The sequence below is a fragment of the Pygoscelis adeliae genome, unplaced genomic scaffold (assembly GCF_000699105.1).
Source record: "Pygoscelis adeliae isolate BGI_AS28 unplaced genomic scaffold, ASM69910v1 Scaffold15, whole genome shotgun sequence".
In the NCBI taxonomy this organism is placed as follows: Eukaryota; Metazoa; Chordata; class Aves; order Sphenisciformes; family Spheniscidae; genus Pygoscelis; species Pygoscelis adeliae.
Window position 1 is genome coordinate 2,665,736 of NW_008824988.1, and position 16,819 is coordinate 2,682,554.

Sequence of the window (16,819 nt, forward strand, 5' to 3'; positions counted from 1 at the left end):
TTTTTTTCTGAAAAGGATTAAAAACTAAGCAGCACTTCAGGTATGTGAAACACAACACAATGCAAGGCTTATTGTCTTGGTGGAATACCACATTAACATAGCATGGTCAGTGCTATATTGCTTTGGTGTGTAAGCTAATACATTTGGATTTCCTCAGGCAGCACGTGGTCTTTGCCCTTGTGGGCAAGCTCTTTATTTATTCATGATTTTTTACAAACTGCAACAAACATTTCCTTCAGGAAAATAATAATTTAAAAAACCCTCACATAGGCTATAGCAGTGTGACATAGTTATTCTAGCAGAAATCCAACTTTTAATAAAACCTTTGATCAGATATTTAAAAAGGAAAACACTATTCAGTGAACATCATGCACTGCCCTTTTGTGAGCAGTGATACTACACCAATGAATGCATTTCACATGTTTTTGTGTCCTCTTAATTATACACCCTCAGCACAGAAACTCAACTCTGTCCTCATTTTCCCTCCCACTTGCAAGTCGCTCCAGCCCCTGACTGCAGTATAACCACATCCTTCTCGTGTCCGGTGCCCATTTCCTTCCCTACCATACCAGCAGGGCTATCAGATACTGAGGAGATGGACCAGGTCCACCCTTAACGTAATACTGAGGGGAGCGTGGTGGAGAGCCACAGGTTCATAGAAACAGGGTAAGTGAGGTGATGGGTTGGGCTCTGAAGGGCACAGAATACCACACAAAACTGATAGAATTGATAGAAATGGACACTGCACCGTAGGGCTGCAAAAATCACAGAAAAAGCCTCCAATCCTTCTGCTTTCCCCAGGGCAGGGTCAATAACACTTCCTAACAGCCGTCCCGGTAGATGTGTTTCTAACCTATTCCAAAGACTTGCAGTGGTAGTGATTCCCCAGGTAATGTATTTCAGTATTTAATTGTTCTTGCAATCTAAAAAATTACGAAGCCTGAATCATACTTGCTATCTCTTGTCCTATCCAATGTGGATATAGTTTTATTCAGTTTGTTTTTCATACAACTATGTTAGTTGTTATGCTTTACATATGTATTTGTGATGATATTTTTATACATATATATATGTGTTTATAAATAGTTTATTTGACCTTTTGTTACAGTATGTTTCAAATATTTCCTGTGCATTCCATCTTGTCTTTGGAATCAGGAAAACTTCATGATTTAGGGCAACTTATAACTTAATATTCTTTCTTCATAATGAGAGGGGTTCGTTTTTTTTTCTGTGTTGGTGTGTTGGGTTTTTTTAACATTTACTTCCTTAATATTGTTTTTTTTTAAGGTACGATGAACTCTTTCTTAACTCCTTTTCACCTTTGATAAGTTTTCCTTGAAAACTTAAAATAAATTCTGTAAGTTTATTGAAAATTTCATTGCTGAAGTGAAGTTCATTGTTTTCATTTCTTTCTTAGTCTTTCTTCCTATCCCAATCATCGTGAGGTAATATTTCATGGTCACTGTGACCCCAGGTGTCAAATTATGTTTTGATATTCTCATTGTGTTACCCCCGAAAGTAAGAACCAAATACCGAGGGTCATTCCTTTTTACTGTTTTTACACTTTCTGTACCAAGGAATCATGTAGTAGTAAAAAAGCTTAAAGGACAAGCTAGGTACTGCTTAATTTTTTTTCCCCAAAAAATGTCATGATAGTTACAATTTTGCATTATTACCAAGACTCATATTATGGACTTTGCCAGTTACTCACAGGAAACCTCATACTCAATAAAATAAATTATTAAGCAGCTGAGATGTTGGATATGATTTTCAATAGTATCAGCTCGGTCTTGTCAAGTCTTATAAGTAAAATTGACTCAAAATAGAAATGCAGACTTTTATGAAGATTTGGTATCACGTTGAATATTTTTCTAGTCTCCTTGAGCAAAGGCAGCAGATTTTCATGTGTTCCAAACCTTTTCAGGTAATTCTTTTCCTTTTTTTTTTTTTTTTTTTTTTTAACATTATCCGTAAGTTAAATATATAAACTAAATAAAATATTATTCAGAGCAGCTCTATTACCATCTGATTTTGAACTTAATCTTGAATGACATACTGTAAGCAGTAAGAACTAAATCACAAGAGAATCAATTAATTGGCATTATCAAGAAGTCTGTTAAAATAATTACTAAAGCAGAAGTCTTTAAGATTCTGAAGCATTGCACTACCTGGAACACAAGCAGCAGGCAGCAGAAATTCTATAAACCAGGAATTTTGCCAAACCTTCTCAGGCTGAAGTCCAAATGAAATTTTTTTAACCCAGCCAGATTTTCCATACTGAACCAAGGAAATTGCAGCCCAGCTGAGTCCTAGGAGCCCTTGCATATACTTCATTGCAAGTGAATGTCTGTCTGTTTTTTTTTTTAATGGTGTCTGTATTAGATACCAACAAAAATGTACGTTAACAGGCTGACAGAAAATAAGATGTGAAAATACTGGAAATGGTGCTTGCATAACACAATTTACGATGTGATGTGCATAATGTACAAACTGAGGTTTTGGTGCTGCAAAAGTTTACATACGTTATTAACATTATGTACATGAGTAATTCCTGAAGGATCAGATCCTACAGGTCTCACTCAAGTCACTATTATTTGAACATGTTTATGACTGCAAGACTCAGCTTGCTTATCAGAAGGAATGAAAGCACAATAACTTCCAAAGGGCTGCAATAAAAACATTGCCGTTTGTTTATTATAATGTTCCTGTAAGCATTTGTTTTCATAATGCCACAGAACAGTTTCCTTCATTTGACAGTCGCATCCCAGCACACTTACACATTTGAGTCCATGATTTAGACTTAGTTGTCACTGCTATGCTTTATCCATTATGCTGAAATTCCAAAATAGTCCCAAAATCAAAATTTAATCATTCTTTGGGTTAGCAGACCTACAATTGTCTCATAAAGTCATCAAAATAGGTTAGGTGATTACAGTTCTTAGATCTAGGTGAGAAAAAGGAAGTCTTGCAGGAGCAGATAAGAGAAAAAAGAAAAAGGAAAATCTATATGCAGCATGGCCTTAGCAAGTACATCATGATGGCTGAAATTATGTCCTGGTATAATAAATGGGCAAAGACTGGCCTGTTCTGCCAAGACTGCTGGGGCAGAGGTCACTCACATGGTAATGACTGGGACAGTGCTATCCAATTATAATGGGGGAAAAAAAAAGAATGGAAACCATTGCTGACGTGGTTGGAACCATCCTGTGAAAAAGGAGCCTAAATAACCACAGCTTTGATCACTTATTGCAACTGAATCTTTCTGAAAGCTTTTAATGTTTGTTTAAATAAAATTATGGAGTAAAAAAAAATTATTTAAATGAAAACCAAGCCTGATTTACCAAACGTAAGCCAAGTTGTTCAGATTCAAAGCTGCTCTCTGCTGTAGCTCCTTCTGAAAGAATTACCCAGAGAGAGAACAGAGATAGATTTTACTATGACATGTAACTGATGAGTGATGACTTATTTCAGTGCAGAAGATGATTTGCAGATTTGACTAGAAAAAGGGTACACGTGGCCATGTATACTGGCAGCATTCGTATGTCCAAGATATGCGAGTGTTCAGTGTAACCACACCTACAAACATGACTTAAATGAAAATTTTCTTACCTGTGGGAGGCGGATGGGGCCCCTTGTGGGTGTATGAGTCTGTGTGTGTGTGCTTATGAGATATAGAGCTGTACGGAATGATGAATAGCACAGAAAAATATTTTTGTCAGAATAATGTAATTTGCTGTCCACGCGTTCTTGGTACAAAGCTGATTTCAAATAACTGAATTATGGAGACTTTTTACCCAGAACTACATTCCAACAGGTGTTGTGGATCAGGTAAAATGATTTAATTGCTACTCTTTCAAGTGGGGGCAGGAAAGCAGTCATACGGCACGGCAGAGTGTCAGGGAGCAGCAGTCTGTAGGATTCCTGCGTGATGTGAGGAAGTCCTTCAGAAGGTGTAACCTGACTCTTGTGTCTCCTTCCTATAACTACTGAAACAAAATCCAGGGGACAGTTCTAAAGCAACCATCTTTAAAGGTGAGGGAGTACTGTTCTCTGATAACGTCTGTCATAAAGCGAACATAAAGCCAGTAGTCCTGGCCTGGTTTGAAGCTGATGTGCATGGCCAAAGGAGAAACACCAACCAGGTCCTGCTGGTAGCTCTGCATATTAGATTCAGGCTTTTCTGCATGAAGAAGTTGCAGCAGCTGAAATAAGCCTGGTTCAACCTGAGGTATGATTTTCATACAGTTTGAAATAAGTATCTTTAAAATGTCACATCAAGGCAGGGCTTTGGCAAATACAGGTTATCCGTGCATGGGACAGCAAAGTCTCCTCCTCTCTCTTGCTTATTTTCTTTTTTTAATTGCAAGAGTGTTTGGTTTGATTGGTTGGTTTTTTGTTGTTGTTTTCCCCTTCTCACAATTAGTGTGTTAAATTCTAGTGACTTGTTAGGGAATAAATTCCTGGGCTCACTGATTCAATCTGCCCAGCCCTCTTCAACTTGTGAAAGTTTGGAGTACTCAGTTGCAGGTCCTCCTTCATAGAAACAGTCATTGCCTAAAAAGTTATCTGTCTTTAAGAATTCACACCCAAAAAGGCAGTTTGTCCATTTTCTCTTTCCTTGGGATCTGTTTTGGCCAGCCTCTGTCAGTTGCCGGAGGGCCAGGAGCATTGCCCAGCAGCAGCACAGGCCATTCTCTTCCCTTGCACAAGCTGCGACAGGTCAACATGAACGATGTTGATGTCCAGCAGCCTGGCAGGTCTAATTCATGGTGAAATCTATTAGTTTGTGGAACTGTCCTTCTAGCTCCATTCCTTGGCAATACTTAAAACATGTCAGTGCAAGACATTGGGAAACAGAGTCTGAAGAGCTTGTTAATCTTGTGACCATAATTTGACAATGCTGATTTTTTTTTTATTTATTTATTTTTTAAAGCATCAGCAAGCCCAGATAGAACAGGAGCACCCCTAGGGCTTAGGATAACACCACGCATTAGCAGGACTGGGGCCCATCAGTGGCTATGGCTGTGAAGAGCAGCGAGGGGCAGATTCTCCGTGACTGCTTGACCCTCCAGTTCTGCTGCCGCCTTGGTGGCAGGCTGCAGAAAACCTGCGTATGAGCAGTCTCATCTGTACGACTTGGGCATGGAAGTTCTGGTGAGGCCTGAGTCCATCCTAGCAGGCCCGTTGTCCATGTGACAGGCAAGCCCATCCTGTGTGAAGAGCAGCTTCAGGGCCACTCTTGGCAGTCGGTGTGAACGCTCCCAGGGACTGCATCTGTGTTGTCTGTGTGCAGCTTTGAGGCTCCTTGTCAGACCTACCCACCCTGCAGGCAGTGAACCTTTCAGGAGCATGTAAGTAAAGATGTAAAGAATGCCCTATGGGTTGGTGTATGCAGCACAGATTTTCCATGCTCAAAGCAGTGCAGTTGCAGCCACTGAAACAACAGTTCTATTAACATACTACTTTTTACTGAATGAAGATAATTTTTAGAATTTATACTATTTAGCTGATGTACTGAGTAAAAGCCACTGCCTCTAGCAATAGACATTGTGCATAATCATCTTTCAGATAAATCTTTTCCTTCAGTTTGTGAATTGGAAATCACTGGAGGCTGGGAGGGTGTTCTGGAAAGATATCATCGCATGCTTGCCCTGTGCTAACACTCTTCTCTAGGCATTAGCTTTTGGCCACTGCTTACAAATTGGATACTGAGCTAGACAGACTTTTTGATTTTACAAACTACTTCCTTCTTAATAATCTTAAGCAATGAACAAAACAAAAAGAAACCTGGCAGTTTGTCAGGTAAATTCCTTCCAGAGATACAAATATTTTTGTATCATTTTACACACATTGCTTTTTTGGTGTGGTCTATTTCAGTCTACACATATGCATCAGGCAGTGCGACTACATAAAGAAAAACCCCAAAAGAAAATGAGACCACTTTCAAGCAATGCACTCCCCCCCCGGCCCAAGCTCTGTCCCATATTTATCAAAGACTCTTGAGTCAATTCTAGACTTTTCTCCCTTCTGAAAAGAAATTCAGGTTCCCCATTCCTAGTGTCTAAAGGTATGCTTGTTTAAAAATAAATAAATAGAATCTTTCTCTTAAAATTTTTTAGCAACCACACATTACTGTTTTGAGGTTTTGGTTTTATTGCCAATACTCATTATTACAGTCTGCTTTGAGTTATTCGTGACAGCTTATCTAGGTTGTAAATGTACAACCTAGATAAATACAGAGACACTGAGCTTGATGCCTGCAACCCGGATTATTGGCTCAGTCCTGGCACTTGACAAACATGATTATACTTTTTCTACAAAGTTTTTGTCCAAGAGCAGGCTAGCAGTTTTTGCTCAGAAAGGAGCATAAGCTAATAAACCCAGTGAGATGTGGGTTGCACAGTGAATTGCGCACATGACCATCTGAGATCTCCCTACCCGTGTCCCTGATCCAGTGGAGCTGGTGGTGTGGAGGAGCAGCGTTCCCATGGCTGCCTGTAACATTCCTTAATGCTGCCGATTCCAGGAACACTTGTCATTTGGGCTGTTGCCCTATTCTTTCACAAGGAGACAGCTCACATGCCAATTTGTGCCTACGCCAACAAACCTGTCTTGTCCCTAAATGCTGATCTTGGTGAATCACAGTCTAAAAGTACCATGTTCTCTGTTGGAAGCCAGTCAAACAAGAGAAATCTTTTTTGTTCTGGCTCAGGATGGACCAGATTTCACCTAGACTGACCCAGCGTGAGTTTGTCTCTGCCTTCGGCTCCTGTGCATTTTTCTATTCCAGATTGTATCCCAGATGCCCAACATTATTGTATATACCAGAGAGGTGGCAGTATTTGTGTTACTGGTCAGTTAGATGATTGGAGTGCTTTCTCAGAGGCGTGAAGAATTTTTAATGTAAGGAAGAGACATAACTAAGGAAAAAGAGGGATCAGGACAGAATCAAAGGAGAATACATGCTTAGGCATGTTATTCAAAGTCACCCATACTATAGAATTGAAGCTTTAATAATCATTGTCCTAGGGTACTTCTTAAAAAAGCATCATTGCTGCAGAGTAGAACAGAGGATGTACAAGTCTTTTCTAGGTGAGGACTAGAGGAGAGACCATAGAGACACTGAAAGACTGTTGATCTACAGTTCTTTTTTCTTAAATACAGGAGATATGTGTGCTCCAGACTTCAAATGGAGCCCATAAACATGAAAGAGTTTTTCCCCACGCTTCAACAGAAGAAGGTTTTTTCTCATGGCATGCTTTTCTGATGTTTTGATATGGTAGGGAATTTTGGTGGTTGCTGCGTGTGATTTCTGTGTATGTGTAATTTCCTCAAGCTTAATGGCTTTCTTTAATGGCATACATAATTCCATCAGTTGTTTGTAAGTCTCCTCATGTTAAGAAGACATTTTCAGTTTGGCCTGTGTAAGAAATCATCATATTGGAGCACAAACTGAACTTTATGCTGAAGGTCTGTTCTGGCACCTAATGTTTTCTGTGCACTTTTAAACAGATTTGAGCCTATAAAATTCCAGGGTTTAGATTTTTCAAAAGCTGCTTACTGTTCTTCATATTGATAGCAATAGAAAAATTTTCAATTTAAACAATTCTGAATGAAAATCACACCTTACTCAGATCCCAAACTGCATGGGACAGCTCTTATCTACCATTGCATGTACATACAATGTAAAATTACTACTAATGGGCTTAATAGTAGCCTGTCTTCCATACATTTTGTTGATAAATATGCCTTGAAAGTGATACATTTTGTTTAAATGTTGCAAAGTAATGTCAGACACCCAGGCATTTCAATTGATTTATTATTTATTTATGTTTACATTAACTAATAAACGAGCCATCACCATATAAGCAGTTTTCCAGAAAACCAATTCTAGAGCAAAAAGAGCCCTGATATTTATCATTCTGAATGATAACAAATGGAACCTTCACTTCATTTTAATAAGTTAATACTGTCATGTGCAAACCTCCTTATATACCTTGTATAATAAAATAGCTGTCACTTTTGCATGTGGAATTAGGTATGTGGTGATTATATAAAAATGAACATTCTTCTGATTCTAAATGTGAAAAGCTGACCTTTTAAAAACACTTTAACAACTTTTAGTGTTATCATAAATCTTACCAATTCTTTAATGTTGCAGTTTTTTGGTTGCATATATTACACTAGTTCTTCTACGAGTCAACTTTTGTAACAGGGAAATTTGGGCCTGGGGCCAGGTAGAGCTTTGGAGAGCTTTTAAGTTTGAGAGCCTGTTTCACAGCTGGAAAGCTCCCCAAAGTGAAGTGATCCCAGAAGAATATGTTTCCCATTACCCAAATCTCTACCAAATCATGCCTTGTAGCTCTAAAATAATTAAGACTTTGGAAGCCCCAAGAGGTCTTTTTTGATCCATGAATGAAGTTACCCCAGGTTCAAATAACTAAAACCTGACTCCCTCTTAACCAATGAAACACAAAACCCCTCCATTTGTCAATGTAACATAAAGAGAATGCTCCAAAATGTCAGAGCCTTTACACTTTAATGGATTCAACCTCAGGACATGTCAAGAGGTTTTGACTGCAATCGTTGGAGATCAGGCTGAGGTGTCTGTGCAAGTCCCCAGGGCAGAAGAGTTATATGTTCTATAAAATATGATGTAAAAAGACATGTTGCTTTATTTTGAAGTTTGAATGATGATGAAGTAGATAAAATCAGAAGAAACCCTTCAAGTCCCTTGTGTTGCTATTAGTAATACATTCTTTTGCAGAGTAAGAACACTGAGATTAAGAGGCGGGCCACTGCTTCTGCTATAAGATAGGAAATAGATATTTGTTGGGAAAGGTAGCATACCAAGGTATTATGAAGCCTTTTATTTATTTTATATTCAATTGAAATGATACAATGGCTATGGAAGATAACTTACTGAGGGAACATGTAGAGCTATCAAGCAGCATTACTAAGAAATATTTCCAGATTCACCAGAGGAGGAAATCCACTGGCAGGATTTTGCTGGAAAGGTAACAGGATGGGGTTAATATGAGTATCCAATGAGATTCAGAAAGAGAAAAGGATGATATTCACAGGCTATGATTCTTACAAGATGAAACTCATAGGAAACATAACAACAACATAACTTTCTTTGCATTTCTTTCAGTATTAGAAAAATTCAACACCTTTTAAAAAGTTTATTAGAACCTGCTATGGGATTATGCAATGTCAATGTAGTTTCTAGTCTACTTCTAAAAACTGTGACTTCAAAAAGGGGAAAATTTTGCAGGATGTTAACTTCTGAAAATTTATTCCTGTATTCTTGTGTTTGTTTAGTGATTTGTGGATAGCTGAAAAAGAAAGTGGGATATGTATTGTGAGGGGACAACTAATGTCACTTGGGCATCTGAGAATTTAAATGTGCTCACAAATCAGCCATCCATATAAATTTAATAATGCTCATTTGTAATTGCTGATGAAATTTTAGTCCCTCAATTATTGGCACCTGCAAAATCTGAGAACTAAAAGTATATTCCTTAACTTGAAATTTTTTTTCTGAAACCAGTCTACTGACTAGAATTTCTGATTAATAATAAATTAATACAGGTGGTAATAATTTATTATACTTCCATATTTTAATACAGCATAAACACCATAGTAGTTAAAGTATTCATTTAAACAGCAAAGCTGTAAGGAAATTCATCAAATACAATAAAGGTATTTGCACACCTTCCCTTTAGCATGTGCATATTTATGGTTGGACTACTTACTGGATGATGATACTGAAATAAATGTGGCTTAAAGAACATTGTTAGGTTGGCTGGTGTTTCCAAGTATGGCAGTTGGAGCATGCAAAAGAATGGATGTGGGTGTGAACTCCCTTGGGCTAAGGAGAAAATTGAAGTAATATTCCTAAACCATTTATCTCGTGACTTTATAATAGATTAATTTTTTGGAGGGTGACTTTGTAAAAGCTTGGTACAGTCATCACCACCTGCTTCTCTGCCTACATTTTAAAAAGATTGAATCTTGCTCAGCTTTTTGAGGCACCCATTTGTTGGGTGCCTCACCTGAGGAAAGGCTTGAATACCTGACCCTGGAGATGCTGACCATTATTATTATTATTATTATTATTATTATTATTATTATTATTATTATTATGTGGCTTAAAGAACATTGTTAGGTTGGCTGGTGTTTCCAAGTATGGCAGTTGGAGCATGCAAAAGAATGGATGTGGGGGTGAACTCCCCTGGGCTAAGGAGAAAATTGAAGTAATATTCCTAAACCATTTATCTCGTGACTTTATAATAGATTAATTTTTTGGAGGGTGACTTTGTAAAAGCTTGGTACAGTCATCACCACCTGCTTCTCTGCCTACATTTTAAAAAGATTGAATCTTGCTCAGCTTTTTGAGGCACCCATTTGTTGGGTGCCTCACCTGAGGAAAGGCTTGAATACCTGACCCTGGAGATGGACTCATACTGTAGGTCATCAGTTAGGTCCAGAAGTGTTCAGCTGCACTATAAATTGAAGTGCTTATTCTCTGGGGAGAAAAGGTATTTTTCTGTGATTGGTGGTTGCAATTCCCTGTTTGGTATCCTAGCCCTCTTAGACCTCCTTTTGAATATCTTTATTTTCCTGTACATCTTAAGCATCTGTGTAGAGTGCGTGGCATCTGGGTTACAACTTCTTAGCAGGTGCCTAAAGTGTAGGCATTGCACTGTGGATCCTGCCCTGGGTTACATTTGAACCTGTGACCCGGAGACGTAAGGTTCCATGTTATATTTCCTGTCTTTTGAGTCATCCAGCTCCACCAAATATATTCTTGCTGTTGCTAAAAATGTACTGCATATTGACTGCTGACAGGTTAGACTCTCTTTGTCCAATTGCTTTGCATATTACCAAGATTTGTACATCAGACTTGGCAGTGCTATTCTTCCGTGCTCAATGCTAGTTTGTGCTTATATTTTAGGATTAAAGTGCTCTGGAAAAAATAGCTGCAATATAATTAGATTTATTGTTACATTCCCCAATTTTTCTATTAGTCACTTTTAAAATTGGAGGCCAAATTTTCAGCTGGCGTGAATTCCTTTAATAAATTCCTTTCCTTCCAGCATTCCTTTAATACATTATCCTTCTTCTTGAATGTGACAAGAAGTGCATTGATTTGTGCTTTGAGATTGCATGGATTAAATTTGACTTCAACTTTTCATCTGTTGCATTAATCATACTTAACAAAAGACCTGCACAGACAATATGTTTATAAGGACTGGATATTAAGCATGCTGTTTCCTGTACTGTAAATAGCAGACATTGTCAGTGAGCAGCCAATTGTATTTTATTTTACTTTAATGTTACCACGTGGGAAGACTGACAATTAAAGTCTCTCATGTGCTCATTTATCAGGAACAGTGTGTTGTATTTATACCAATATTAGAAATATTTATGCATCCAGCTATTGGCAAATAAGAGTGTTTGCTTTTTTCAAAGAAGAAGATGAGTGGAATGGGTGGTTTCTGGATGAGAACGATTAATCATGTTCTCCATGTGCTGAGTTAGAAGTACTTAATTTATAATTTGAAGAGTTATATAAATAATACAGAATGCTGATGAATAACATTCCCAAATAGAGTTGGATTAACATTTTTGTACTTTCATAATGGGACAATATTTGGGTTTTTCATTGCTTTAAATTCTATAATTAGCAGTTCTAGTATGTTTTTAAGAGCAATATTGGTCTGAGGAGGGACAAGGAATTGGCATATTCTTTGATTTGTTTCTAGAATAGAAATGGCTTGGTTATGCATATTTTTTTTTCATTTTCTTCTTGTGTTTCTTCCTCTTTCTCCTCCGTTTAGGCTTTCATACCTACCTGAACAAACACACTTTCACTTCCACAATCAATATTTCATTCTGACTCTCAGCATCATTCATATTCCTCGCATTCCTTTTTAGCAATGCACTCTTGCTCACTCTTATAAGAAAAAACATGCATTGTGGTTAGGCGGCAGAGGTCAGCACTAGTCTTGCGTCACAGGTCAAGCAAGATCACTTACATTCTTTATCAGGGTCATTTCTTCTCCCTGGGTGGGATATAAACTTTTCTTTTTCTTAGAGAGGAAACAGCACAGATGTTCACCACTCCTTGTTCAGAATTTCTGCTGCATGGTTTACCATCATCTTTCATGTAAACTTCCAAAACAACAAAGCATGAATCACCCATAACTTATCCTACTAGTTATGTTCAATATTCTAACAGCAAAGTAACTGCACAGTGTATTTAAATATACTTGTGAGGTATATAAAAAGTTAATTCCATATTTTTTAAGTTACATTTTAATATATCTTCAATATTCATAACAAATATTTATAAAATGCTCAAAGTGTTTATTTCTGGATTTTCGTAGAGACATATATTTTTCTGTTGCATATGATTTCACACTTCCTAATATAACTTGACTTAATATTCTAAATATTATTTTTGTTCCTTTTTTTGCAATGTTTGTGCAAAATAATAACATTTAAATGGAATGATTCTGGTTAAAAATGTTTGCATCTTTCGTGGTAATTTTTCTTTAGCTAAAAATAAACTCTTTTGCCATTTTTTTCAGCTGTAGAAAGGCAATGTTACTAGTATTTCTTATTATTCTTGCATTTTATTGATCCTAAAGGAAATAGGGTATTAATTATGCTTTCACCACCGAGTATTCCTCTTTATTGGACAAATGAGGCAACACATAAGAAGTTCTGTTACTAATCTTCCCATTCATGACTGAATTTTTTGCCAGTACGTGTCAGCAACATCCCACTTCTAGGTAGTTCTATGTCATAAGCATTTCCTAGAAGATATGTCATTCTCTCTTCTGTTTACTCCATGCTTACCCTTTTTGTTCCCAAAAGTTGGAATATGAAACTAGCAGTATGAAAAAAAAAAACCCACCCAAAACTGACCAAAACCACAACAAACCTTTATTGAGAAATTTCAACATTTCAGATGCTTTCTTCCACTTTTTTAAAACTGTTTGTTTTTGTTGGTTTTCCTCCAAAAACAGTAGGTGTTCCTCGCTATTGTGTTCACTTGCTTCAGAAAGCAACATTTCCTATTTGTTTTGCGGCATCAGTACAACTAATGAGCCTTTTGGGTTCTCTCTTGAGTGCCTGTGTGATATAGCTCTGTCTGCACTAAAAAGTAGTGCAGCACAACAGGAACTGATCTCTAGAGCAAACTGGCTGGCGCTGAGGATCTTAGCCTACACTGTACATGTTTTGCTTTGGCTGGCTGTAGCCTGGTCTGTGGACTGAATGCCCAAGAGCAGCTGGAGAGCATTAGGAGTGCTGCCAGAGGGCATCTTCCAAGGAATCCAGTTCTAACACTCCAGAGCTGCAATGTGAACCAAAGCTCAGCGAGTGGGGATGACCAGGAGATTTGCTTTTAGAGTATACTGACCTCAAATAAAACACTGTGGTAAATACATCCTTTGCACCTTAGCATCTTTCTAGGTACAGGAGAAATTCAGTATTTATATCAACAGAGAGCAGAGTTCATTTTTGTCCCTTTATCAACATTCAGCTGAGTTTGTCACCTTGTGTTCTCATATGTTCTGTCTCCAGGTTAGTTTGTCCCTTCTTGCAATCAGGCGCTGAGCAGCTCAGTTTCTTATGCTATTTTAAAAACAAATTGAGAGTTTTGGTTTAGGTGTTGAATGACCCAGGATTTCAATCCTTAACTGGGTATTCACAGAGAAAACAAGGGGAAAAGGAGAAAAGCAAGGATCATGGGAGGCTGACATTACTTCTGGGAAACCGTACCCAGTACAGCTGAGCCCAGATCTAAAGATTACTGACTCATATAACAAGAATAATTAGGTAAAGTCAGTTTACTGACTGAACAGCACCACCCTATGTTATTATTGTTTGTGTTACAGTAATACCTAGGTGCCTGTTAAGGTTCGCCATCCCATCATGCTAGAAGTCTCCCTTCCTCAGTCCAGGGACAGGACAGAACTTAATGAGTAGGTAAGACAGAGGGGAAAAATGGTCAACCAAAGAAAGATCCCAACTCATTGTACAAAAGGTGCAGTAGTTGTAACATAACTCATTGGCAAGGTGTTGGAATAGGCTAGGTGTTAGAATAGTTGTTGATGTGAATAGTACCAGGCAAACAGTATTTTGCAGTATTTGCATGGACGCAATCTTAAAATTGCTCTCTTGCTTCAAACCACCAAATAAAGCAGGGTATGTGTATTATATGTTGGGAAATATGTGCAAGTGTTTCTGTGTACGGGGAGTGTGTGTGTATGTAGGGATCTTTCCATAGTGGAACGTCTGTGTTGCTGAAGTTGTCTCAATGGGGTTACCAACTCAGACATAGTTAATGGATATTATCGTTTAGGCTAAGTATTATTTTTTCTTATAAAACCTGCTGTCACTGTACAAAACAGTGTAGATGTACCCTGTATGAATTAACGATGATGTTCATGTCACCACAATATGGCACACTTACTTCACATATATGCTTCTTGATAAAATGCCTGTGTGTGAATTCCTTTATTTCTTAGTGTTTCCCTAACTTGACCCAGAAAGCTACAATGGAGTCAAATTTGCCCAGCAATGCCATTTTCTTTCAGCCCAGTATTGCACCTTAAAGCCACATGTAAGCGTGAGCCATCAACTTTGTATCTCTACTCCAAACCTTCTAATATTTTTTTTTAAATCCACAAGGTTTCAGGGTGCACACACTTATCATTTGTCTCTAGTTTTGAAGAGATAACGCTTCATAACCCATCCTCCCTAATATTTTTAATACATTTTTTTTTATAAACCAAAATTAGCTGTGAAGATTTGTTAAATGATAATGCTGGTGTAGATTGACAAATTTTTCTGTTTAGTGAAAATCTAGATGCAAGAATTTGTTGATTTCTGCAAATGGAACAACTATGTGCAACTTTTGAGCACAGAAGAATGAAATACAGACATCTAGAGGAGCAGCAGACTTGTCATCACTCTGCCTAACACTTGCATCACATTATAATCCTGAAAAAGCTTACTGCCCTATTTCCATTAATTTTGGTAACTTATTTTGGCTGTTGCATAGTCCAAATCTTGCAGAGTCCCAGCATTTAATTTTAAAATTTATGTGCTTTGAAAAATTGTATAAGGCAAGAAATATTCTTTCACTTTTATGCTGTAGCTCAGATTTACATTTTTAGAGCTTCCATCAGCTTTGGCAAAATGAAGATTAGTTTGATCCAACTTCTGAAGCTGGGAGCTAGGCCAAGACTCTAGTAGTCAGAGATCTGTGAAAGCGTGTTGCTGCTCTATTACCTGACACTTTTGGCCCTATTTTCAAGATTTTTATACACTCTTTTTATTTTCTTGTGTGTATAGGGCTCATTTTTTTTTTCTCTGAGGCTGGAATCAGATACTATTTTCGCTTAGCATCTTTTGCACATCACTAAATGCATTATGAAGCAGCTACCCAAGCCCAACTCCACAACTCTGGGGATATGTCAAAAACAAGTGGTTGAGCTGGCTTAACCATGGACATTCCCATCCCTTATGAGTATTTGATCTTAATTAATAAAACAAGCCTGAACTTTTCAAAACTGCTGATGCTTACAAGGAGTAGCCTTTGTTTCACTGTGCCATCAGTTTTCTCGGCACCTGAACATTGATTCTGAGTGGAAAAAAGTTTCGTATAAGTACACTTGAGCATTAATAACCCAGCTATAATCAATCAAAGTAGGAATGGTCCAATTATTCCACAAATATAATTCACTGAATCAGTATCTGTGGATTAAATTTGTCACAACGTAACTAGCTCTGCTGAAACTATTAAGTAAGATGCATTGTGAAAACAGATGTATTGTTATGGGAAGTCTCTTATCTGCTTGTTTCTATACTTGCTCTGCAAACAATATTTAAATTAGTTTATCAAGATGTTACAATACAAGTTTCAAATCTGAAATTTTCAGACCTGAGTTCCTATTTAGCTATATTTTTGAGAATTTCTTCTTAACGTTATATATTATGAAGCATTTCAGAAATGGCTTTGAAGGCCACAGAAAGGCAGTATGTTCATACATACAGCTTAACCACAGAAGCTGTATTATTTTTTCAGGTAGAGCTGTCTACAGAGAGATCATACAGAGGAGACAAAGGATTTGTTTTTACTCTTTCAGCTCTGATTGTTTAGGGTTTTTTTGCAAGTAACTGCAACAAAAATTGTCAAGTGGTGAAATTCCATCTGCAAGATAAGATTTAACCTTTGCAAATTTGAAGGTTACCAAGGTATTTTAGGTATTCCTTTTCTCATGCAGAGAAAAACCAAAATGGGGAAAGAAAATGGAAAAGTTGGCAATTGGTCTTTAAACACTTGTGGTAGTAATTATAAAAATATCCAGAAAATAAGAAGGTTCATTATAGAACACACTGAATTAAAAAAAAAATAAATTACGCTACCCTAATTCTCCTATTCTAAATGAAATTGAGTAAAAGGCAATGTTGCTAATTATAAAGTACCACATAGTTTATTCAGTCAAAAACATGAAAGAATTAGTGGAAAACTAGGATGCTCTCACTTTGCTTTCTGATATAAGTAAATTTAGTGTCTGGTACTTTAGCAATGAATTTTCTACCAGCAGACTATTTGAAAATTTAATATTTTTGAGGTTTAGCATTCTGCAAAAAAGGTGGATTTTTTTTTTTTGGCGGGGGGGATCTGTCCCAACTCTGAATTATGATCCACATATTCTCTGTTTTGGTGTCTAGATACACTTTTCTACCTTTAAAAAAACCCCAGTCCCTCCCACTTTGTTCCTCTCCCCTCACA

At 37.4% G+C, this 16,819-nt stretch overlaps 1 protein-coding gene across 1 annotated transcript in view; it reads left to right on the forward strand.

Moving 5' to 3' along the window:
• AGMO (alkylglycerol monooxygenase) overlaps window positions 1-16,819 on the forward strand; it is a 195,379-nt gene that overhangs the window by 145,115 nt on the left and 33,445 nt on the right. The window lies entirely within an intron of this gene.